This window comes from Myotis lucifugus, unplaced genomic scaffold, assembly GCF_000147115.1.
Source record: "Myotis lucifugus unplaced genomic scaffold, Myoluc2.0 scaffold_159, whole genome shotgun sequence".
NCBI classification, from domain to species: Eukaryota; Metazoa; Chordata; class Mammalia; order Chiroptera; family Vespertilionidae; genus Myotis; species Myotis lucifugus.
The window spans coordinates 2,372,639-2,399,543 of record NW_005871207.1 but is presented as its reverse complement, the minus strand read 5'-3'; the positions used below and the strand labels follow the sequence as shown (position 1 = coordinate 2,399,543).

Below are 26,905 nucleotides of genomic sequence, written 5' to 3'. Positions count from 1 at the left end.
GGTGAGGCCTGGGGTGGGGGTGGGCACAGCTGGGGGGGTATCAAAGGGGGAAAAGGGGGACATATGTAATACTTTCAACAATGAAGAATTATTAAAACAAACAAACAAAACAAAACAAAAAACACAAGTGGACCTTTATGAGCCAAATGCCATCTAGCTTAACATGGATCCTCTTGCCCACAATTTATTGGGGAAAAACAAGTCCTCCAGGATGACATGGTGCACGTGGTCAGGGTGCGGCTCCTGGGACGCTTTTGCTTGTTCTTTGTTGGGCTTTTTCGCGTTGGCTCACACAGAATTCTCCTCGGAGGGATAAAGACCCCGGGTTGCCCACTGAACGTTTTCTCCAGCTCGAGGACCAGCCGGACTTGGATTTTCTGGGAAGACCTGAGTTAAGAAACCTGAACAAAGATAGAAATAAGAGCTTTCCGACCACCACCAACTTCGATTTCCTTGGCCGCTGTGATGTTCAGCTCACGTAGCTGGGCCTTGAGGTCTGAGTTCATCTCCAGCCCCAGCAGAGCCTGGGAGACCCCGGACTCGAACTCATCTGGCTTCTCGCCCTTGGGCTTCATGATCTTGCCTCGGTTCTCCCCGGGACCAGGTCAAGGTGGGTGACTTGCTCTCAAAGTTGGCGGCCAGGGGGAAGGGGCTGAAAAGATGGCTTTTGTTGTCCATGAAAAGGGGTGAATTTCAATTCTGTTCTTCACTAACTAACTGTGATTTTAAGCAAGTTGTTTAATGTCTGGGTGCCTTAGTTTCTTTATTTTTAAGAATACCTCTAGAGATGTCTGAGGATTACAATAAGCTAAGCAGTGTAAAATGCTTCACTTAGTGCCTGGGACACAGTACTAGTAAGTGCTTAACAAACAAAAGTTATTATTATGATTGCTACTGTTCTTAAGCAGGGCATTTCCAGTGTCTGTGAACAAAAATCATTCAAACCGGTACAAAGCTTTTCTCATCCTTCCATTTGTCAGTCCAGAGAATTTTACCCCAATTTAGAACAACTTACATGCACATTTAAAATTGATCTCATTTAGTTTCTATGTTTTAGAATCACCTGTACTTCTCTAGATTTTTGTACATTGTTTCCCATTTCTCTTTGGGATGTGAGTTAAATAGACAGTATTAAGGAATTTCGCAAAAGAATAGGTGAAAATAGAGAGGCTAAAATTATTCATTATAGGTCATTTAATGTGAAATTTTGATACTGATAGAACATTTGCGAACCCAAAAATCTTAAAATTAATTGGTAACCTGTTTTCAATAATGTCTCTTCATTTTACCCCCTTGCTTCCATCTTTCCTGAACACATTTAATACCAGATGGCTTTCAGATGTTTTGAGGATATGGAACAGACTGGCGTGCATTCTGTTCCCAGAGGGCTCTTACCCACATGTAGGTGGTTCATGAAAAAGAAGCATAGACTAATACGTTGAAGTAAAACAATTTTGCATTCAAGGCAAAAAAACCCAAAAAATAAAACACACACACACACACACACACACCCAACAACAACAAAAAAACATGTCTTAATTTATTTGCATTCATTAAATTAACATTCTTCCAAGGAAACACATTTCAGTTGAAGGACTGGGCTATGGGTCTTGTTATTTCTTCCTATGCACAGCCAGGCTTCTTTAGAGATGCTTCCATTTTGATGAAAGAGGAGAAGAAAGAATTAGCAGTCCTTGCACTAATGCAAACATTTCATGTAGATAGGGGCATATCGTTATAGACAGAAAGCTTAAACATCCTATATCCATCAAACTGACTGTTCTCATTGTGTTAAGGGAAAAAAAAACCAGTTACTTTACAAGTCACAGTTCTGTGTAAAATATCGCTTCAAGAAGTTCTTTGGCTTTGAAGAGGTGTCTAAACCTTTGCATCTTTATGAGGTCATATTGTTTTCATACTGAATTTTAAAGTACATTTAATAAATGTATGTACACATGTCAAGGCAGAGGGATGCTTTGGATATGAATTTAATTAAACAATAGGCCACTTTGGGACTTGTTTTATGGAGCCATTTGTTTCATGCGAGTTCAACTGCCCAAGCTACCGTGCAATAATGGTCTCATAAAATTATCCTCTGGAGGGTCTTATTTCTGCTATAATGTGCTTTTACTTAAAATTTAGTTTAATAGCAACATTTTCCCTTGTATATCAACTGCATAGAAGTAATAGCCATCAAAAAATTTAATAGTTAAAGTGCTTTTGATGTTATATATTTACTATTGGGAATTGTTCATCCAAAGAAGAAAAAACGAGAAAAGAAGAAGAAAAAAAATGCACATGTTACCTTAGTAATAACCTTTGGATTTGCTATATGTATCTAATTATCTTTTGAAATACTCTCATTTAAATTACTTGGGGGTGTTTTTGCCCTCAGCATGTAATTGCATACATGTGCTTGATCCCAGCTTAACCTTCTTAGAAATAAGCACCATTCACAGCACTATTTCTTGGTATGTACCAGAAGAAAGACTTTTATTTAGGGTCACAGTCAGCAATCGAGACACCTACTTCCAGTTTTTAGTAAGTGTCCAATTTAGTGAGAAAACAGGCTTGTCCATAAAGTTTTGTAAAATATGTACAATGTATAGCAGTGTGTACTGTATATATTGTCAAGCCATGAATTTTGCCATGCAAGAAATGTATATATCTTCAAGTTTTCTACACTAAACTTAGTTTCTATCTAAAACAAGGGTCCTTTGGACCCAGCCCAGATGACCCTTCCCTGGAGCCCTGCACTTTAAAATACTGTAAATAATCTTAATTACATGTATTCATCAGTTGGAAAGCACACATAGGTTTTTCCATCACTTGGAATTTAGCATTTAATGCTTGTACCCTATAATCCCCAATATCTGCTCTCCTGGCTATTATCACTCCCACCCTAGGGTGATATTTGTCTTCATCTCTTAGAAAGGCTATTGTGTCCAAATGCTGTGAAGGTTGTGAGCTATGCTACCGATGACATTGGAAATAGGGATTGCTTTAGCAGTGGTTCTCAACCCTCCTAATGCCGAGACCCTTTAATACAGTTCCTCATGTTGTGGTGACCCCCAATTTCATTGTTACAAATTGAACATAATTAGAGCATAGTGATTAATCACAAAAACAATATGTAATTATATATGTGTTTTCCGATGGTCTTAGGCGACCCCTGTGAAAGGGTCGTTCGACCCCCAAAGGGGTCGCGACCCATAGGTTGAGAACCGCTTCTTTAGAGTGAGGGGAGGATCAGAGCAGAGAAAGAACTTAGGTAAGAGAAAAGAGAGCTTAATCAATCTGTCAAATGTTTCTTTGCCACTAGCATAAACACAATAGATTACTGTAGAATGCAGTATCATTTCTTGCTAGTGCTAAGCATCTAGTTCTTGTTATTTTTCATGTTCCAATGTGTGTTTCTGAAGATATTCACAGTAAGCAGATGTTTGCAGTAGGTTTCAAAACTTAAAATATTTTACAATATGAAGTAATCCATGTTTCTCTTAAATTTTTATCTACCTGGTTTATATGTAACTTTCATGAAACATTATGCTACTGAAGCTTTACTTTGGCAACTAGACAGACATGAAATATAAAATTCTGGTGACTTGTATTTTTATAAATTATTTAATAAGAGTTAATTAAATTTAAAAATTTTTGATTTACTTAAATAGTTTTAAATTAAAAATGCTATTCCTAATTTCTTTTTTACTAATTAAAATTAGATAATAGTAGAGCAAGATCTTAGAAGGAGAAGGGAAGGATGAGATATAAAACATGTATGAAAGACATACCTTGGAAAAGAGAAGCAATGCTTCTTCCTCTGACACAGGGATGAAGGTGATAGTGATAGTGAGGAAGGCAGTGAAGTACTTGACTCCTCTCTGTAATGTGAGGCTAAAGTTGAGTCAGGCAGAGTCCAGCTCATCTCTTAATGAGAGGAGATAGGAGAAAGGGAGCTGCCCTGAGCCATCTAAAAGGATTGGTGTGTGATGTCCAAGGCTGGTAGCATCACCAGTCCATATAACTGCCATATTTACATGGCTGGGTCTTCAGAAGTCTGGCTTAAGGAGAAGAGAATTAAAATATTATGAGGTAATGAGGACTGAATGGTTTAATATCTGTACTGTACTGAGAGCAATTCCAAGCACATGATGAGACTATTTAAATAGATTCAGACAAAGAGAATTAATCATAATGATAATAATAGTAATAGTCACAGGAATATCAGCAAATATTAGTAGCTCCTAAAATCTCATAATATTTCACACAATACTTAACTAACCCTGAAGAATATATGACTCGAAATAACCTTAGTTATTAGAGGACATTTTCCAAGTCCAGAACCCTGAAGCCCATAATGCTGTCCTCTGCCGGAGGATTTATCTTATTGTCCCCTCTGGCTATAGCTCCACAATGTGCTCGCTATTTGTTTGGCCAGTACTGTCTTATAGGGTCTGTTCAGTTTGCTGGGTACTGCTATGCATTCTCTCCTGACCTCTTGTTATGTACACTTGCTTAAAGTCACTTCCTTGACTTGCACATCCCTCCAGCTACTACTGCATTTCTTTGCTCCTCCTTATATCCATTTTTTTTGGGGGGGGGGGGGCAGGCATTTTCTATGTAAAATTTCTTCATTCTCTCATTGCCCAATCACTCGTTAAACCAGTGTAAATTTGTTTCCTCCCACATCATGTCACTGAATCTTTTCATGATCACCAATGTTATCGTACTCAATGTCTATTCTTTTATCTAATCTCACAGCAAAATTGTTATAACAGTCTATTTCCTCTGTATCAAAAACACTAGCTTCTTTTAGATCCCATCTGATTTTCATCATTGTTCTCCAACTTCTTATTCTCCCTTACAGGATTCCTTCTCTACCCAAAACCTATATATATCCATGGAGTTCAGGGCTCTTTCCTTGTGCCTCTCCTTTATACACATCCCTCTTAGGTAAGTTATTTATTACCATGGTTTTAAATGCTTTCTTTGTGCTCATAATTTAGTTCTCAAGCCCAAAGTAGTTTTTTGAACCCCGGACAGTTTGTAGCTAACAGTTTGTGACTATAGGGTTAGAGAGAAAATACTGGAGGTTGAGAACTCTTCATTTTATGATGAATAAACAGATCCTTTTCTGCCTAATTGTGGCTGTCCTTGTACTTTCATAATTTCCCTACAACATGAGAAGGGGGATGCAATTTCTTGGTAGCCCTTTAGGGTTATCCGACATTGAGGGGAGGCAATTAAATGTGAATTTTGTAGCAACCTTTTGTTTTAGACCAGATTTCCTTCTGGGACATCACCCCCTGTCAAAGGAGGAATAGGGGCTAAGTCATACAAAATTGCTTCACATTTGAGTGCAGTTATAAAATTTATGTAAGACTGTATTGACTTCCTATCATACTGAAAGTCATTCTAGGAAGTCATTCTATTCCCAGAATCTCCCAGTGAGGATAGCATGGGATATTCTAAAACTTAGAACTTATGCTTTATTCTTTGGGAAGTGCTTGGCAGAGTCTGGTGCCTATGGAGTTTCCTGAGGCAGAGGCTGCTTTTTGCAGGGAGTGAGGTGAAGGGAGAGAGTCTGTAAACCATCAGAAACATCTCAAACTTAATACATCCAAGCTAAATGTTTGATTTCTGCCCACAAAACCATTGTTTCCCATTCTGATTATTAGTATTACATTCTTAATTTTGCAAGCCAAAATTTCCCTCCCTCACTTGCTATGTGCCAATATTTAGCAATTCCTACTGTTTCTACTTACAAAATCTACCTTTACTCTTCATCTCCACTGCCACCACTCTTGTCCAAAAGGGCATATATCTCATTCAAATCATGGTAATGGCCTTATGATCGTCTCATAAATATGATTCCCACAAAATGTAAAACCAGTAAAAATGAAAATTATTCAAAATAGTGCATTATAAGCAGTAAAATCAGACTTAGGATAAGTAAGAAGAAGAAAACCAATAATTTTAACCATAACTCCTTTTGCATATTTTGATTTTTATCCATGGGTGCAGAGTAGTTGAATAAAGAAGAACTTCAGTTTTAAAAACAAACCCCAAAGTTCAAAGCCTTATAAGCTTTTATTAAGGGACTGTTTTTTATATGAGTTATTGCTAGGTCTCTCAATGTGAAATTTTTATACAGAACTTAGGTATAATATGTACAAAACGATTTGATTTTTTCTGGCTTTTACCTCATAGATATGTAGTCCTTTCTCTGGAATATTGTTGGGAGGTTTTGATATGCTCCTGTGAATGTATAAAAGATATGCAAATAGGATACCTTCCTATTGTTCCTCATTCCCCAGAATTGCGGAGCTCATCATCTGTAGCTCCCTTTTGTGTTAGTCTGGATTTATTATTGAAAACACTGGAAGATTGCCTTTCACAATCTTCCTGTGCTCTTCCTGGAGGATGCTAAATGGAGTAGTGGTGCAATCTGTATTTTAGAGATTGCAGTTAGGCCGTAAATACCAGACTATTAGATTTTGCACACAGTTATGCAGAGCTCTTTTGGGTTCAGAATGGCTACTGTCTTAGAATACATTTGAAGGAAGAAAAAGAGATCACCTCTTCCACAAATGTGGCTTGTGGTGGTGTCTATCAGACTTGCCCGTTTTATTCTGGCCAAGGTGTCATTGTGAAAAAGGGAAGGCTTCGGGAGGGAATGATTTGCAGGGTTACTGTTCTATGCTGACCCGTCTCTCCATTTTTCATGTTACCGTCAGATTGGAGCAATTTTACCCTGAGCGATGGATGAGAAAGTAAAAATCTCATCCCCCTCCTCTCCCGCCCCTCCCCGCCATGCCTCTGGCAGAAGACTGTGAACACTCTTCTTTGCTGCTTTTGTGCTTTGGATTTCTGTCTCTCAGAGATTTGTGAGAGCATATTCGAAAGACTTTGTTTTTTGTACTTCCAGCTCTGGTACTTGGTGTGCAGATATTTCCTTAAAAATGTCACCTGTCACCAAAATATTCTTGTGCAGTATATGATAATGATACAATTTGAGTATCACTTGCCTAAACAGGGAATAAATTCAGTTTATACTTTATTAAGATGGTTAGTCGGTTAGGCTCTTCCCTGATGATAGGTATGTCTGTTTTTATTAATGAACTAGAGGCCCGGTGCACGAATTCATGCACGGGTGGGATCGCTTGGCCTGGCTGGGGATCAAGGTCCATGGGGGGAGGGACTGCAGAAGGTTGGCCGGCCAGCCCTGACCAGGGCCGATGGGGACCCTGCCGGCTGGGGGGCGGGGGAGACCACGGAAGGTTAGCCGGCATGGGAGGTTGGCTGTGGGAGCGCACTGACCACCAGGGGCAGCTCCTGCATTGAGTGCCTGCCCCCTGGTGGTCAGTGCATGTCATAGCAACTGGTCGACCTGTCATAATGGTCCCTTAGAGATTATGTGTGTGTGTGTGTGGAGATATATATATATATATATCCCAAAACTAAGGTCTCCAAGAGAGAAATTCACAGAGCCCTAAATACAAGTAAATGCAAACAGTCTGCTTCTGTGTTCTTATCTGTTTTCACTTACCCTCATTGCAATTCCTCTGTGGATTTGCCTGGAATCCTTAGCTTGAAGGGTTCAAATACATTAAATGTTTAATGATTATTCTTTTCAGCATGTAAGAAAGGACCCAAGGCTGATGCCTCACAGGGATTTGACAATTTCAATATTTAATCTTTGTGATCTCATGAGTGTCCTCTGATGTCAATTCTCATGTATTCTAATCACCTGGGGTGGAGGTTAATAATGCCTATTTGTTATCAAGGTTCTGTGTGGGATTTTTCTTTTGTCTTCGTCACTTTGGGCTATGTTATATCCATTCAAGCTGCTTCTTTAAAGCATTATGCCTATTTTGGAAAAGTTGATATTATACCAATAGCTGTAGAAAATCAAGAATGCTTTAAAAGCCTTGTAAAAACATCAACTTAATAATAACTATTAAGCTTTTCCAGTGCTATTTAAGGAGATTTGCAACATTTATTATACTTCCTTTGAAAACATCAAACTAAAACAGTAACATAATGGTTTTGCAAAGATTTATTTCTAAAATTAAATGGTGAGGGCTCTTCTTCCCTTGAACATGTTTGGAAATTATTCCTTTTTAGTCTGTAAAATCTGTCCATACTGAAATATACAAATAAAACAAAAAAATTTTTCTTACTAAAGCAGGAGTGGTAATAAAATTACGTCCTTTATATGTACCATCAAATAGAATAGAGTACTATTTGGTATACATTTATATTTTACGTGACATTTTTGTCCCAAATCACTAAATTAGTTGTAAAAATATTTAATAGTTGGCCATTTTAATCATTGGTTTTGGTAAAGTCATGACACTAAGGATTTACTTAATATAGTAATTTAGAGAAACAAAGTAAATATGTACCCCTCAAACAAAACAACAATGTACATGTTTTAGGCATGGGAAATTTGGAATGTTTTAGATTTCCCTGGTAAATAGCAGACACTTACAAAGGATTATCATGCAAATCCTATGTAGTATGCGACAAGCTTATCCTGATTTTATTAGGCCAGGCTTCTAAGTAAGGGCAGTGGGCTCTTTTGCATTCACTCCTTCCTCTTTGACCTTGGAGCTTTGCTGTAAAGACATTCAGCCACTGCTCCTGTGTGACAGCAGAAATACCTGATTTAGCAAGTGTGTACTTTATGAAATGTGATATGGCATCAGTCATCATTAACCCAAATATTCCCATCACATGCAGGGCCTGACCCCATCACATCTGGTTTCCTGTTTGAAAATCCTTCACTTTGTGGAGGTTTTGCTGATAACAAGGCTCAGAATGATCTCTAGGCAATGGAAACTGACAGAAGATGAATTATCTGTCACTCAGGAGGATGCCCTGGCCGTGGAAACAATCAAGTACAACTGTCCATTATTATTATTTCTCCCCCTTGGCTTTCTTTATTTCTTGGATTATTTTCCAGCTCAGCATCTGCTTTAAAAGCCTATTGAAAAATCTCAAGAGAAAATCTGAAACAGAGGACTCCAGGAGAAATTATTCTTATTGATAGCAAATGCAATCTTATTCTTTTTGTTGCCCAAATAATATGTCCAATCATAACACATTCATTTTTCCAAAGGAGCACTGAAAAGTGCACATATACATTGTGTGGGTATCTTAAGCACAAGATTTTTTGTTAGCTACTAAATGTCTGGGTAAATTGTAAGTTTGTGGTTAGGAAATCACTGGTTTTATTCTCCTACTGAAAAGTTTTGGGTAATTAATGATGTGGTATCAGTCAGTGAAGATGGCTCCATATTAGATGCAAAATATTTTATCATTTAGAATTGATCAAAGGGTTATATTAATATATCTAATTCTTTTGCTCACTAAGCACTGATTCTAGGTTGTTTTACAAAGAAACTCATATCTGAATACCACTTTCTCTTTGCCAAGTAGCAGCACACCAGGCAGGTAACAGAGAATCATACTTCTCTGTTTGGCAATTCAAGGTATTTTAGGTATCTTTGAAATGGGCGGGGGGAGTGAGTTTGGTGATGTTAAGAGGTCAAATTAGTAAGTAATTACTGCAATTTTATCTGTGCATGAGCAAGGAGGTCCATTTGAAAATTTAAATCTCTAGGCAGGGAGTTAAGTGGTTGTAAAAAGGCCAATGGATTTTGAGATGTTAAGAGAATTGTAAGGAGAAAGACTTCCTAAAGATTTACGTCTAGATTAGGATGCCAAACTCAGTTGCCAATGAGGGCTAGGCAGTCATATAGGATAGTGAGATATGAACAAGCTTTCTTTTCACATTAAAAATACAATAAAATGTAACCATATGAATCTCACAAACAAGATATGGTAAGCAAAAGATGGCAGACTTCCAAGAAAGAATACATTCTGAATGATTCCATTTTCATAAAGTTCAAATAGACAAAGCAAACCTATGGCATTAGAAGTTAGAGGAGCAGTTCCCTTACAGCAGAGGTTCTCAACCTGTGGGTCGCGACCCCTTTGGCGGTCGAACCACCCTTTCACAGGGGTCGCCTAAGACCATCTTGCATATCAGATATTTACATTACGATTCATAACAGTAGCAACATTACAGTTATGAAGTAGCAACGAAAATAATTTTATGGTTGGGTCGCAACATGAGGAACTGTATTTAAAGGACCAGGGTGGGCTGGGAACCGGGTAGAAGGGAGCTATGGGGGAAAAAAAAGAGGAACAACTGTAATAATCTGACAATAAAGATTAAAAAAATAATAAAAAATAAAAAAATAAAAGGATTTCATCCAGAAAAAAAAAATTAAAAAAAATAAAGGGCCAGAAGGTTGAGAACCACTGCCTTATAGGAACAGTGGATGGAGGAGGCCCAAAGGGGCTTCGGGACATTGGTAATGTTGTTTCTTGATCTGGGCATAGATGAATTCAATTTATGAATATTCACTGAGCTGTATGCATATGGTTCGAGTCCTTTCCTCTCTATATGTTTCACTTCAAGAAGAAGTTTAAAAAATATGTCCATTCACATCTTCAAATCCACAAAAATATCAGTCACTCATCTTTTTTTGAAACTTGTAGCCTAAAGGTTTAACTTTCTTATTCTAGTTTTTGATAGAGGCATGAGTACAGAAAGCTATTTCTTTTCCCTAAAAAAAAAAATAATATGTTATATTATGACAGTAAATGGTAACTGGTACTGGGCCTTGGTATCAAGAGAAATAAATGATAAGGAGAGATGAAGAGCATAACTGGAGAGGCCATACCTTTCTATAGTGGCCATCTGCTTTTATATTTCAGCCGATGGTGCCATGTGGATATGTGTACTGAGGGCTACTAGGTTTCTAATGTTTTTATTAAGCCAGGACTCTTGATGTTTGAAATCTCCAAATTTTCAGTTTTGGAGGAATCTTTTTAAGCACAGTGGCACTAGAGGAATCTTATCTGTAGGTCAGATGTGACCTCCAGTTTGATCCCTTTGGTGAGGAAGGGTGGGTTGATTTCTGGGGACATGTGAGCTATCTCTGGACAGGTGTTGAAAAAAACTTAAGAAATGAACATAAAAATAACTAGAGGCAAGAAGGAGCATACATATACTTTCTGTTTAATTGCATTATGTATGTTGTTTATGCCAGTATTAATGATTGTTTCTTCATTTAAACCTCTGGGAGTTTATTATATGTTCTGGCATCTCAAATTTAAAGAATGGTGGAGTCTGTGGCCCTCTTCATTTTCCATGTTTCTTTGAACATGTTTTCTTTTTGATTCTCCCAAATGCACATCTATTGGTTGCTTACAATGTTTTAGGCACTGTGCTATGCATGCAGGATTTATGTTCTCCCTGATTGCTCAGATACTGTGATTGTCAACAATTTGTGGTAGAGGAAAGGGAAGCTTGCCTGGATTATTATAAGTTAGTAATAATTAGGATTCAAACCAGGCCTATTGAGCTTAAACTCTTACACACTTATCTGCCACTAATCACAAATGTTATCACTGTATCTAGAGGTATGTAAATAAAAAAATGTCATGCCTTTACTATAAACGAGAAAACTGAGGCACAGATCCATGAAATTACTTGACAGAACTGGCATTGCTGTTGAGTCGGAGAGGTTTCTTGTTCTTATTCTCTTTCCCCCATGACACTGAATGAAGGTCATTCAGTGAGTTAATTTCATCTAAGCAGATTTCTCTAAATGTGGATTCTTTCCTGTCACATAGCAGTGTAATTATCCTTTATTTGTGGGTATAATCTAAATAAAATCAACTTAATCTTAGGTGATAAGATGTACCGCAAACAAGAAGTACACTATGTTCTGATAGGTATACAGAATTAGTATTCTTGATGCTTGGGATAACAGCTAATGGTGGCATCTCCTCTCAGCTAGTGAGTTAGAAAGCCAGGCATTCATCCAAATATGCAGATGTGTAGCCTCGTGTAGACAAAGCCTTCAAATAACAGGCACAGTTTTCAATTTGAATTATATTCCTTGGTGCCAGACAGTGGCAGAGAATCTGGCAAATAAATGCATATTTTAAGAAGAATTCATTCAATCTTCACCAATTATAGTCCAGGGAAAAAGTTATATTTTATGGTTTGACTTATTGATCGTATATTATGCTTTTTAAAACTTTAATTGATCCTTTTGCATTTTCTAGTTTTCTTTCACTAACCAGTGAATAAGGCTCACAATTTTATTTGCTAGATGGAATTTAATTTCAACAATCAAAACAAAACTTTTGTCTATTCTTCTTTTTTCTATTCAGTCAGTCAGGAAATCATACAATATTTAATGCAGCATTTGAATCCGAGAGTTGTAGAATTATCTCTTGAAATAGCCTGGAATGTATCAAACAACACATTTTATTTGTATTCTTGCTTCCTAAATGTTTATAGTAAAAATAGAAAGACAGCTTTATTGTATTTTTGCTAAATTCATTAGCCCTTCTATTCAGTCTGTTAATTGTCCCAGCTCCTTGTGTGGTCCTAATGAAAAGAATCCATTTTTAACCAGCACCCTCCATTGTGGCCCGATGTTACCATGGAAATGAAGTAGCTTGTTCTGATATTGTCTGCTGTACATATTTACAGCACATTAGGTAACACCTGGGCATTAAAATTTCACAATTCAATAGGTTTTTATTTTTAAACAACACCAACAACACCATTTTCCCTTCACATTAGTTTCTTGCCCTTATGGTGGATGAACATGCAAGTAGTACCATATTTTTCCATGTATAAGACACTATTTTTTTGTAAAATCATTAGACTGAAAATCGAGGGGCATCTTATACAAAGAAGTCAGCCGAGGAGGGAGCCACAGGGGTGCTTAGCTGCTCATACCACAGGCTTCCTCCAATCACGAGCCTTATTGTTACTGATGTCAGCTGATGCTGTAATTGGAGGTGAAGGTGGAGGGTGCACAGATGCAAATAGGGACCAGAGTGTTCTGAGCCCATAAAGATGTCAAAAAATAAAAAGATAAATACCGGTAAGCAATTGTCTTACTCTGCAAAATTCAAACTGAATGTAACCAGCTATGCAAAAGAGCGTGGAAATAGAGCTGCAGAGAGACAATTTGGACCTCCTCCCACTGAGTGTATGATCAGACAGTGGAGAAAACAGGAAGAACAACTCCTTAAGATGCAAAAAAAGAAGAAGAGCTTCAGAGGAAAACCATCAAAATGGGCAAACTTGGAGCAGAGGCTTAAGACTTGGAATTTGGAGCAGCACCAGAGTGGCTTATGTGTGTCAACCAAGCTTATTCAATGTCAGGCAAGAATGTTTGCAAGCGAAATGAACATTGCTGATTTTACAGGGAAGGCAAAATGGTGCTTCAATTTCATGAGGAGAGAAGGGTTGGCCATGGGAACATGAACACAGTTAGCTCAGAAAATGCCACCAGTTTACGGGGAGCATCTCACATATATAGAGGGTGACTCAGAAGACAACAAAGATACAATAGAAGTTGAAGAAATTGATATGTCTGGAACTAATAGTGATGAAGAAGAGAGCAGTGATGCAACAGAGGCTGAATAAAGTGATATGCTGCATAATATCATAGTACTGGTATGTAAACATTACCAAATTACTAAATAAAAATGTGTTCTGTTTTATGTTTAAAATATTGATTTCTTAATTTTGGGTTGGAAAAGTGGGGGGCATCTTATACATAGGGGCATCTTATACATGGAGAAATATGGTAATTACCAGGGCTGGTGAAAGGTTAGCTGTTAGGTGAGATTGTTCACTAATATACACTAATAAAAGACAAAGATGCTAATTGACTGTACCTTTGCTACTCCCAAGCCACACCCACCAGCCAATCAGAGCGACTATATGCAGATTAACCCAACCAAGATGGCAGCTGGCAGCCATGGAGCTGGAGCAAGCAGGAGGCTTGGTTGCCCCGGCGATGGAGGAAGCCAAGCTTCCCGCCTGCTCTGGCCAGCTGTGGCCTCCGCAAAAGGCAACAAAGTTTCAATTATAGAAGCTAAATAAATCCCAGATACCTGTGTCCAGCCAGCCTCCACTGGGAGCTTGGGTGGCTGGGGGCCGAAGCCAGCCTGAGAACAGCCATCAGCCCCTCACCCAGGCTGGCCACACCCTCATGGGGTGAGGGTCCCTGCTGGGGGGCTTGGCCAGCCTGAAAATAGCCATCAGCCCCTCACCCAGGCTGGCCAGGCACCCCAGCGGGACCCCCACCCTGATCCAGGACACCCTTCAGGGCAAACCAGCCCTCTATCCTATATAATAAAAGGGTAATATGCAAATTGACCCTAACAGCAGAGTGACTGGGAATGACTGGTCACTATGACACACACTGACCACTAGGGGGCAGATGCTCAATGCCGGAGCTGCCCCCTGGTGGTCAGTGTGCTCCCACAGGGGGAGCTCTGCTCAGCCACGAGCCAGGCTGACGGCTGCCAGTACAGTGGTGGTGGTGGGAGCCTCTCCCACCTCCTCAGCAGCGCTAAAGATGTCTGACTGCAGCTAGGCCTGCTCCCTGCTGGCAAGTGGACATCCCCTGAGGGCTCCCGGGCTGCCAGAGGGATGTCTGACTGCCAACTTAGGCCCAATCCCCCCGGGGAGCGGGCCTAAACCAGCAGGTGGTCATTCCCCGAGGAGTCCCGGACTGCGAGAGGGCACAGGCCATGCTGAGGGACCCTCCCGAGTGCACAAATTTTTGTGCACCAGGCCTCTAGTATACTATATTATACTAGGGGCTCAGTGCATGAATTTGTGCACCTTGAAAGGAACTGTGGGCCATGGGGCTGTGGTGGGCACAGGGGCGGCTCTCAGCCCATCCTCTGCACCCCTGCTGTGGCCCCCGTCCCCTGTCTGCCAGCAGCCCTGCTCCTGCTGCCACCTCTCCCATGCACTGATGACAAGGAGCAATTGGGCTGGCACCAGCAGCAGATGCGAGTTGGCCTGGCACTGTCAGCAGATGTGAATGGTGGCTGCTGCCCTGATCACCTTTCAGGGGCAGAGGGAAGTGGAGAAGCCCTCACAGGCGATCGGGGCCAGCAGCCGCTGCTTGCACCTGCTGATGGTGCTGAGTGATCAGGACTGGCGCCGGGCGCTGGCAGCTGGTGTGAGCGGCAGCTCTAGGGCTGTCACCGGCAGCAGATGTGAGAGGTGGCTGCTGGCCCCAATCACCCCTCAGGAGCCGGGGGAGGTGGAGAAGCCCTGAGGGGGGATCGGGGCCAGTAGCTGCCACTTGCACCTGCTGACAGTGCCAAACGATCAGGGCCAGCGCTGGGCGCCAACAGTGGGTGCGAGTGGTGGTGCCAGCAGTGGGTGTAAGCAGGGCTGGCGCCGGCAGCAGGTGCAAGCACCAGGAGGGACTGCAGTGCACAGGAGCAAAGAACTTTCAGTAACTACCAGAGGCTCACCCTGATGACAGCGACAGTGGCACCCCCACTCACCTGCTCCACCATCCTGCTGCAGCCGACACCCGCCATGTTCTGCACGTGCCCCCTGGTGGTCAGCGCACGTCATAGCGACTGGTTGGTTGGTTGTTCCGCCGTTCGGTCTATTTGCATATTAGGGTTTTATATATATAGATAGATTCTATAAATTACACATATATAACAAGTAGAAATTTACTATAATATTCACAACATGAAAATAGAAAAATTTATTTTAGTCTATTTTTATTAAATCATAAATGTAAATTATTCTCTTAGATGGTATTTCAAATATATTTGTATTTCTATTCAATATTGGTGTATGCCTATTGGGTGTCCAATGCTACAATAATAGCTGGTGCTACAAAAATGAATAGGATATATTTTCTAACTGCAGGGAGGTCATATTCTAGAATATCAAATGACTTAACTTGAGTAAACATATATTAGATATTTTACAACATGGGTGATCCCTGGAACTCAAAGACAATCTCAGATTTATAGTCACATGAAATCTATAAAGATAAAATGTCAGTGATCACCCTTTTTAAATATGGTTTCTTAGGTAACTTCATACCAGAGCTCAGGATCATCCTGGAGGATCAGGGAAAACATCACCCCCGATATCCACATATTTATGCTTAACTCTTGGGGCTACTTGGCAACACACATATACCTTTCCTTTATCTTCCTATACCCCACAACAATTTCAAAACAATTATTTAATCTCTCAAATTTATATTTAATTCCCACATTTTATGAACTTGTCTGACTCTTGGTTAGAATTTTCAGTTCTTACCATCAACATGTCTACACATTTTTAACTAGTTTTTACTTATTTCCTCCTGCTTTATAAATAGAAATAACTTTTCTATTCAAGGCTAATATTCTCCACTTAAGGGCTTGACTCTGTCATCTCCAAACCCTTTAGGCCCCCAAGCTCAATTTGACTCTGGAAAATTGACCCTCATATTGTTACAGTAGCACTCATAACAGGATTTAAGGCGGTCCCAAAGAAGTCTTTGTGCTTCTGGTAAGACTACGAGTCCACAGCTGTGATACCCCTCAGAGCAGGATTTTAGAAAGCCCCAGAGCTCCACATGCTTCTGATATTATCCCTATCACATGCCACACCACTTCTCTAAACCTTGTTGAAGAGACCAATCCCAAAACAGGAATCAAGTTGATTTCTTACATTCCCTAAGAAACCATCAGGATTAATTTTATCATGCCCTACCTTCTGCACAAACTAAACCCAAGCCTCCTGGGATACCCATTGTGATTTTAGCACCACATGGCTCAGTGTGTTCCCTAATCGGAATATTTCCCTTCCTTCCCCATTTGCCCACACTTTCACTGTGCTCTCTACAAAATACCCTATGTTGTTTGCTCTTAATATTTCCTCTCCTTTTGATCTATTCTAAAGGAAGCCCAGGTATCCTCTCAGAAAATAACTCTCTGAATGGTAACATCTTTTCTTCCATGTTCCACAGGGCCCAGGGGTGGATTGGATGTCCCTTGCTTCTTGTCTTTTCTAGACCTGATTGTCTCTTTTTGTCAAAATCCCCAGTTTGTTTGAAGCACATGCCCATAGCATCTTCTACACTTCTTCAACACTCATTTTCAAAACTCTCAGTTATATCTTCTCATTCCCTGGCGACATTAGTAGTTGAATCACTGTCTGTTATTTTTCTTTCTACCTGAAACATCCAGATAAGCACTCTAATACCCCGGACCCAGTTCCTTGACTGCTTTATTGCCAATGATTGTGTCCTTCACTTATTCTCAACTACCCACCCCTTGGTCATTCTCTGAACTTGTCATTGTAAGGAACTTTAATTTTCACCAAATCTTGATTTCAGGAATTCCACTCACTGATAGCCAAATATTTCTGGCTCACTTAATTTTTCATGCCTCCTCCAAGTCTTATATCCCATAAACCCCTGACATGCTACTTTTTTTAATCCACCAGTGTCACCTCCCAAATCTTCTCTTTTTAACCAGATTATATTACACTATTTATCACCATGATAGTTTCTTGAATTTACTTTCACTCCCTTGTCTCTCTCTTCTTCCACATTGCCTAGTAAGATGCCAATGAGAAGTAAGCCCTCCTTTCCGGCATATGTGCACCAGAGCAGCCAGCCACAGCCGGAGGGAAAACATGAATGCACTCACTGCTTTCACTTTAAAATCACAATCGCCAGCCTCGTGTGTTTCCTCAGGACTGCCTTTCTATCCCGCTCCATCTCTTTATTCAGTTAGCTTCTCATTCTTTAAAAAGATCATTTCACAGCTTTACCTCTTTCCTTAGGGTTTCAACATCCCTTTTGCTTTCTCACTCTGAGATGATGACTCTATTTCTATAGCACTGAGAAAATGGAAATAATCAGAGGACAAGTACCTCATTTCCTCCCCATGAAATCTGCCCACTCCAGGCATCTGGGTATATAATTATTGCCTAGCTACCTTTTCTCGTGGAGGAACTCTACATTTGTGCATTGGCTTCCAGTCTTTCTGACTTATTCAAATAAAATTATTCCTGCAATTTTCTCATTTCCTTTTCTGTTTTGTTTGGTTGTATTTTTTAAAAAAATATATTTTTATTGATTTCAGAGAGGAAGGGAGAGGGAGAGAGAGAAACATCAAAGATGAGAGAGAATCATTGATCGACTGCCTCCTGCATTTGCCCCCTCCCTCCCCCACTGGAGATCAAGCCTGCAACCTGCGCATGTGTCCTTGACTGGAATCAAACCCAGAATCCTTCAGTCCACAGGCTGATACTCTATCCACTGAGTAAAACCAGGTAGGGCTCCTTTTCTGTTTTGAATACTATTGTGGCATGATAAATCCCTCCAGAATTTAGTGTCTTAAAACAAGTGTTTTATTATCTCTTATAGGTTCTGTGGATCAGGAAGTGGTTAGCTGGGTGGTTCAGACTAAGGGTTTCTCATGTGATTGCAGTCAGATCATGGTTGGAACTTACACAAATGGAGCACAGGGTCAGGAGAAGCTGGGGATTGACTGGGAATTTCACTTTACATAGACTCAGAACTTTTCTCTATGGTATCTCTGCCTGAGCTTTGGGCTGCCTTACAGCCCAGTATCTATAGGGAACTCAAAATACATAGCAGTTTAGAGCTATAGTGGGAGTGTTCCAGTAATCAAGGAGTACATTTTATTGTCTTTTTTGTCCTAGCCTCAGATGTTTCACACAGCATCTATCCTGCTGATCTTTTTGATTATAAAATGTACAGATTTGAAGGGAAGGAATATAAACCCCACTTTTTGATAAGGGGAGTGTTAAGGTCACATTGTAGAATAGCATGTGGGATGGAAATGATTGTCATTTTTGGCAAATAAATCTGTCCCATAGGTTAGTGAATATTTTCTTTGCTACTAAAGTATTACCATCCTCATACAAATGTACTGCAAAAGCATCCATTAAAAAGAAAAAAAAATCTCCATGTTGCTATGCCCCCTAACTGTATGCCTTTACTCTCTTTTATTGCAAATTTTTTTCAAAAGAGTTTTCCATTGCTCATCTTCTCATTTGTCCCTTTGCTGGATCAGATTTCATCTCTACCTCTCCACTAAAATACTCTTGACAAAGTCATCCATTTTTAAGGACCCATGGTTAATTCTCATTTGACTTCATGACTTCACAGTATCCTATATAATAAAAGCCTAACATGCAAATTGTTCGACAGGGAGTTCGAGTGCTCACTATGACATGCGCTGACCATCAGCATGGAACATGGTGGGCATTGGCGACGTGGTGCTGGCAGTGGGTGTCAGTGGAGACGCTGTCAGCCCCAATAGGCCCCGACGAGGGCGGGACCACAGTGAGCCAGGCTGCAGCTGCTGGGACCGCAGAGGCCAATAGGGCTCCCTGTGGGTTTGCGCAGGATCCAGTCTGCGAGGTTGGCTGGGAGATAGTGAGTTGCCTGCCCTACTTCCATGTGGTGCTGCTGGGCAGCCCAGAGGCCCACGCTACGCCCCAGCCCACAGCGTCCGGTTGTGCTCACCACATCTCCACATGGGGACTCAGGCACTGTGACTCAGGCGGAGGGGAGCGTGCGGGGTTCTGGGGTCCCAGGTGCTGCCCAGGGGCCCAGGAGCTTCCCAGGGTCCAGTGGTGAGCTGGGACCTGCCCTTCCATGCCAGACTCTCATGCTTCAATTGCCGGCCAAGCCTAGGGACCTCACCTGTGCAGAATTTTGTGCACCACGCCTCTAGTTTGATATAATTGATTACTCACTCCTACTCTTGGGATACCTTTCTTATATGATTTCCCAAGCTCTGCTGTCTCTTGATATTTTTTTCTTTCTGGTGGTTCATAATCCTTTCTTTTGCTTCCCTGATCTATTCATGTTGGAGTGAACAAGTTTCATTCCTCAACCCTCTTCTTGTTCTCATCTACACATATGCCATACATTATCTTCTCCAGTCCTTTGGTTTTAAATTACATGTCTTAGTGATGGCATCCTAGTTTTCAGTTCTAGTCTTAAATTCTGTTTGTGCTCTGGATTCATATGTTTGATTGCCTTCTTGACATCTCCACTTGGTTGTCAAGTAAGCATATCAAATTTAATATGTCCAAATAGAATTATATTGTTGCTTTTCTCACCATTCCCACCCCACCACCCCAAACATGCTCTTTCTCAGATTTCCTTATTTTTAAAAATGGCACCATCATTTACCCAGGGACTATGAAAATGTCTAGAAATTTTCCTTGAGTTCTCTCTTTTCCTCATCTTCCATAGCCTATTCATTCATAACCCTTGCAGTTATAATTTTAAAGCATATCCAGAATTGGTCAAATTTTCACTATCTCCACTGCTACCATTCTAACAAATATATGTTAAAATAGCAGTAATTTATTGGGATGGACAATAAATTTTGTTCCTCCCACATCTTTCCCCCAATAACAAAAATTATCTTTAAAAACATAATTAAAACATCTTTTGCTCATAATCTTTAAATGGCTTCTCAATGTATTCAGAATAAATGAAGTGTCCTTATTACAACCCACATGTTTGTTTCTACACATGCTGATCCCCATCTACCTTTCCTGCCTCATTTTCTATTGCTTCCCCACACCCCCTTGCTTACACCTTTCTAGCCCATGTGGCCTTCTTACTGTTCTTTAATCCTGCAAGTTCCTTTCTCTTCTCTCTTTCTGTCCAGATTAGAAAAAGAAACCTACTAATAATAGATTCTGTGTGCCAAGTGATATACTAGGGATATAAAGATAATAGAGGTAGCCCCTACTTGAGAGAATTTCACAGCTTAGTAGGAGAGATAAACAAAAAATGAGCATACATTTGACATGTTATTATATACTAGAGGCCCAGTGCACGAAATTCATGCATGGGGGGGTTCCCTCAGCCCAACCTGCACCCTTTCCAATCTAGGAGCCATCAGAGGATGTCCTACTGACAGCTTAGGCCCACTCCCGTGGTTCTCTGCTCTCTGTGGGGCCTGGCTGCTTTGCTACCGCCCTGTGAATGAAGCTGCCATGCCCTGCTGTCCACTCTCTGTCTCTGTCTGCAGGGCCTGGGGGCTTTGCTGCCGCTTCCGCACGAATGAAGCCTCATGCCCTGTTGTCTGCTTTCTGTCTGTCCAGCAGCCCCTCGCCCGCCGTCCCCCCACCAGCAGGGCTGACAGGACCAGGGACTGGGTGCCGCCATCTTGTGGCTATGGGTGCCACCCTCTTTGTGACAGAGTGACAGTTAATTTGCCTATTACCCTTTTATTAGATAGGATATGTAAAAGGTCACTATTGAGAATAAAGGAGCTATATATAATGATGTCTGAGAAAGGGTAGTGGGTTGTAATGATTTCAAGTTTTTTTTTGCAGTAAGTTACAAAGTTAAGAAAATTTCTTTTGATAAAGTATGCATAAGGGGGCTAGACTGTTTTTGGTGTGATATAGCTTCATGAATCTGGAGAAACTACTAAAGAGCACAAGGTTAAAATCAAATCTATTTGACAGGAGAAATTAAATACATAGAGCTTTTTAATGTATTTTCTGAAGCATTCCAAATTTTTTTCTATGTCTGTGTGTATATGTTATAAAATTCACATCATATGTTATTGTGGTATGCATTGTTCTGTAACCTGACTGTTCAATAAAGCTATCTATCATAACCATAATTTCATGACAAAACAGACATCTACTTATTATCATTCATAATAACTGTAGAATATTCCATAATATGAGAAATGAGAATTTTATTTCAAGGATCTTCATTTATCATATATTTAGGTTATTCACAATTATTTAAATGAAACATCCTTGTACCTAAAAAAATATTTTTATTTCACTAGGGCTTGAGAAAAAAAAAGACTTTGCAGCCATCCTGTAACCAATTCACTCTCCCCTAGAGATGTGCAGGAAAAAAGAGTGACTGCATTAATTCTCCTGGCAAACATGCTAATGACCTCCTGGCAAACATGTTAATGACTTGATAAGTCCACTAATTATATTTACTACCTGAAGAATAATGGTAACTTTTTATCTATGAAAGGATCTTTAGCAGAAAAAGACTATTCAGTTGAAGTTATTTATTGTAAATACACCTGTAATTAACACTTTTATGGGGGGTGGCTTGCTGAGGAAGTTCATATAAGCTGTGTAATTAATATGATAGCCCAAATGGCATCCTCTGTGTGAGTGATGTATGTGTACCTTGCTCAAATGCTTCATCTCTTAACCTAGAGCCAAACCATGTCTTATTGTGAAAGAAGAAAGTCATTTTACATATATATATATATGATGGTCTTAGATTCCTCCCGTGGAAGAATTCTTCACCAGTATCATTTAAATTATTAGTGGAGTTTGATATTGGGTAACATCTATGACTTAAGTAGTTTGATTTGACAGACAATCCTTTGTGTCACCACAGATAAATTCCAGAGTGGAATTCTTCTGTTTTAGACACTATGGATCATATAACTGGTTTATAGAACAGTCTAAACTTGGTAGGGTCAAACTACCTTTTTCTATGCTCTCTCTGATTTCCTTTTTCCATTACCTAGGGACATCTTAGACAGTTCCCTCAGCTTTCTTAGACAGTTCCCTCAGCTTTCTTTATCTGATTATATATATAATGTAAATTAGGCCGGGACGCTGTAATGGGTCAATGGGTCATCACCAGACAGGAGGAGGTTATGCATGCAGGTGAGGCCTGGAGACAGACAGAGACGGCGGGGGGGGGGGGGGGGGGGGGGGGGGGGGGGCCGGTGAGCCGCTGCCTCCCGGCTCAGGCGGGCGCTCTGAGCCAGAGCGGACAGGGACAGGGACTGGAGGCTGGCCCGCAGTCTCCGTGGCTGAGCACAGGCCCGGAGATGAAACGGTGGACCTGCCTCCCGCAGAAGCAGTGTGGGTCCCTCCGGGCTCCTGTGGGTGCCTGCGGTTCACTTCAGCCTCCCGCAGAAGCCACGCAGCTCCGGTGGAAGCAGTGCAGCTCCCGGCGGTGAGCTGCGATTCTCGCCGGCTCCCACGGAAGGGGCGGGCGGCCTACTGCACCCGATATCGCGTGATGGGCTACTAGTTTATGAATAAAGTCCAGTTGATTCAAGTCCAATTAAAAAGTCCAATTGCCTATCCAATTCATTGCACATCTCCTTTCCTTCTTGTGCCCACCTAAGCTTGGGGAACTTGGAATAGAGATAAAACAAAGTTTGCTCCTAAGATATATTCCACCTCTGTTTTCCCTCTTAAGCATCTCTTCTTTTTCAGCTAGTACAGTAGGGAAGGTATGATAAATCTGAGAGAGAGGGAGGTTTCTGATTAGGTCATCACGTGGTGTCTACTGTTTCTTGTTATCAGTAGGAAAGCTCCTCAGTGCCCAGTTCTTTGAAATGGGGATCTGCTCCACCGATAACTCTGTCCAACGCACCTCAGTTCATCCTTCTGGATCTCAACACAGCATTTTATTTCTAGGTTTCCTTTGCTTGCTAGTCTGCCTTTATGCTGTTGAGACAAACACAGTGTTTTAAGCTTTTTTACTTATTGTAATGCTCACTTTCTCCAAGCCAAAAATGGTTGGAGTATAGACTATTCCACTCTGCCCCTTCTTCTGGTCTACTTTCTCTTTCAATTTCTCATTTCCTCTACTGCTCAGATACTTCTCCGTGAAGATCAATCTGCTGAGGAAGAGGATCCCCCCCTAATGAATGAGATGCCAGTCTCTTCAATTCATTCTCTCAGAGCTTTGTTATTTGGCTTTAGGGAAGGGTCAAGGCACAGTTCTCTAGAGGCTAACCACTCAAGATAACCTCTGATACCTTCTATTTTCCTGCTCTGCTGTACTTATCAACCAGGAAGAGAACGAGCCTTGTATAAAGGCCAATTATTTGTTTCAATTCTTTCTGTAAAATTTTTAAAATTTGTCTTATATTTGTATTGCATTTATTAGGTTGACATTGGGATATATATATGGTTCAGGTGTACGATTCTATAATACATCATCTGTATATTGTATTGTGTGTTCACCACCCCAAGTCAAGTCTCCTTCCATCACCATTTATCCCATCTTTACCCTTTTCTACCACCCCCCCCCCCCACTCCGCATCCCTCTGTAATCACCCCGCTGTTGTTTATGTCTATAAGACCTCCCTCTGGAAATGACTCTTGTGAAGTTTATTAGATCTTTTCTGGTTTCTGAAGCTGACCACTGCGTGTGTTGGTCCTGGGCTTCTTGGGAGGGACTCTGGTGCAGGCTGATGTCAGATGCTGCCTGTGACTGGCCCTAGGAAACCTGTATTTATTTTCTTCTTTAAAAAAAGAAAAGGAACGTTGGTCCCACCAATTTTTTTTTGTACTTGATAATTTTTGCTCTTAATTTTGTGTCTCAGGCCTCAGTTTTTCAGATAGCAAGAACAATATTCTTTAACGTTCTGTTATACACATATGAATAAATTATCTTTAAAAAGGTGCTACCTAGCTATAGATCTAACAGTCCTTATAAAAATTGCTGATCAACACTGAATATTATAATTTATAGAAGTTTTACTCATCAGTTAGGTCTAGAACTTCCTTTATTGCTATTTTAATCTAAATTTCTTCACACTTAGGATGAGTTTTTAAAATGTATTGAATAATCATTTGTATTTCTATGTAAATAGCATGTTTATACAGTTAAGTTTATTTTTTAATGTTATTCATATTTTGATCACTAGTGTATAGCCATTATGTTTATATTGAAGACATTGACATTTGATTCCCATGTAGGCCATGTGTAAGTTTTCTTTCAAAGTTTGTTTTTTGCCTTTCAGTTTGTTAATAATATTTTTGTCTTTACACATATTTTTAATTTTTATGTAGTCAAAATTATCAAACTTCATATGACCTATTCTTTGAAATAAGTAATTATAATTTCTCATTCTTACACATTTATTGTTTCTTTTTATTATTGAAGAAATTAATTAATTTGAATTTATTTTGGAAAAAAAGGTGTTATGTGAATTACCATTATATTTTTTGATGTTCTCAATAACATTTAAAAATATGTATTTTTATTTTTTAGAGAGAGAAAGGGAGAGGAAGAGAGAGAGAGAGATTGATGTGAGAACAGAATACTGATTCTGCTGCATCCTGCATGTCCCTTTCTGGGGATTAAGCCTGCAACCCAGTCATGTGCCCTAACCAGGAATCGAACCAGCAACCTTTTGGTACACAGGCTGATACTTAACCAGCTGATCCAGGGCACATTTGCTTTTTTATATTCACCTTTCCTCACTGACATAAGGAATTATTTTATACATCAGTTTTACTTATTTATTCATCCATTTACTTAAGTTTTAATATATATGATAAGTCTGCTTATCTTATTTTTACTTTCAAAGATCTTATATCAGCTATTCTCAAGCATTTACATTTCATGATGAGTGATATATACCTTTTTCAATCTTCTCCTTCCAAAAAATCTCTTATTCTTCTCATTCCCTTTCTCTCTCTCTCTTTCACTCCCTCCCTTTGTTCCTACATTCCCTCCTACTCTCTATCTCTCTCACTTATGAAGACCATCTCTCTGTTTTATTGATGTTTAAGTAATTAGCTTGGCACACATTTCTTAATTTGTTAATTTCTAATCTTTAATAATTTTCCTTTATTTTAAATTTTTGTTGCATTGTTATTTTTCTATTGAATTGAATACTTAGTTCTATTGTTTTTATTTCTTTTTTGTTTAATTATAAAGCATGCAGAACTAGCTTTAGTTATATCCTTAGTGTTTGATATATAATCATTCTATTATTAATTTATAAATAGCCTATAGCTTTAGTTTTATTTAATTTTTTTTACTGAAGAATATGACTATTTCTCTAACTGACTAGCTTTTAAAAAAATTATTCATCTGATATGGCTATCACTTTGTGGTTGGAATATGGCCTGTAATATGAGTTTTTGTCAGGGATTTTATTGTATTCAGCACCAGTTCTGCTTGTTATTTTTCTATTATAGGTGGTTTATATTCTTTTATTACATTTTTAATCTCCTTATAATCCTTTTCATTTTGTCCATTTCCATTTTCTTCTCCTTATTGCTTTTTCAATGGAGCAAGTTCTCATCTCATGACCTTTTTAGGTAGATAAACCTATTTCAAAGGTTTATTTTTCATCAAGGTCTTCTAAATGCTCTTCTTAGATATGGGGAATAAATATCCAGTTTTATGGTCAGTTCAGGGTTTGGATTTTTTGGTCATTGGATAGATGCTGGCACAAGTAAGAAATATTTCCCTATTCTCCCTCAGGTGATCTGTTTCACTTAGGAAACTGTGGTGTTACATGAATTGTAGAAATATTTTTTACATTAGTACCTCTACTTTAAAATAAATAATACTCCCTTCTAAATTTTAATATTAGTTGTTTGACAGTCTTAATTCAAGTTGTTGAAAAAGTTCCCTTTTCTTGTTATTGCAGTAGAGGTATAAAATAGTATTCATAACAAAAAAATTGACTACTTCAATAATATATTCTTATTTTTGTTATTATTATTTTTGGTTTATCACAGAAGACCACTCATATTTGTATTTTAGCACCTGGCAAAGTACATAATTCTGCTGAGTTCTTGAGAATGCAGACTCCTGACCTTAGTTTGAGGAAAGGGGCTGCAAGTCATATTTACTTTCCTTTATTCTTATTTTCCCTTCTCTAGCAGAGGACAGAAAGGAAAGAAAAAGAGAAATGGGATGGCCAAGCATCATAGCATAATGACATGTTAATAAACATTTAATAGCCCTAACCGGTTTGGCTCAGTGGATAGAGCATCGGCCTGCGGACTGAAGGGTCCCAGGTTCGATTCCGGTCAAGGGCATGTACCTTGGTTGCAGGCACAACCCCAGGAGGGGATGTGCAAGAGGCAGCTGATCGGTGTTTTTCTCTCATCGATGTTTCAAACTCTCTCTTTCCCTTCCTCTCTGTAAAAAAATCAATAAAATATATATATATTTTAAAAAAAATAAACATTTAATGAATAAATAATCCATAATTGCAG

The 26,905-nt window shown here is 39.6% G+C and overlaps 1 pseudogene; it reads right to left on the bottom strand.

Moving 5' to 3' along the window:
• Window positions 1-26,905, bottom strand: part of LOC102419936 — a 29,939-nt pseudogene that overhangs the window by 293 nt on the left and 2,741 nt on the right.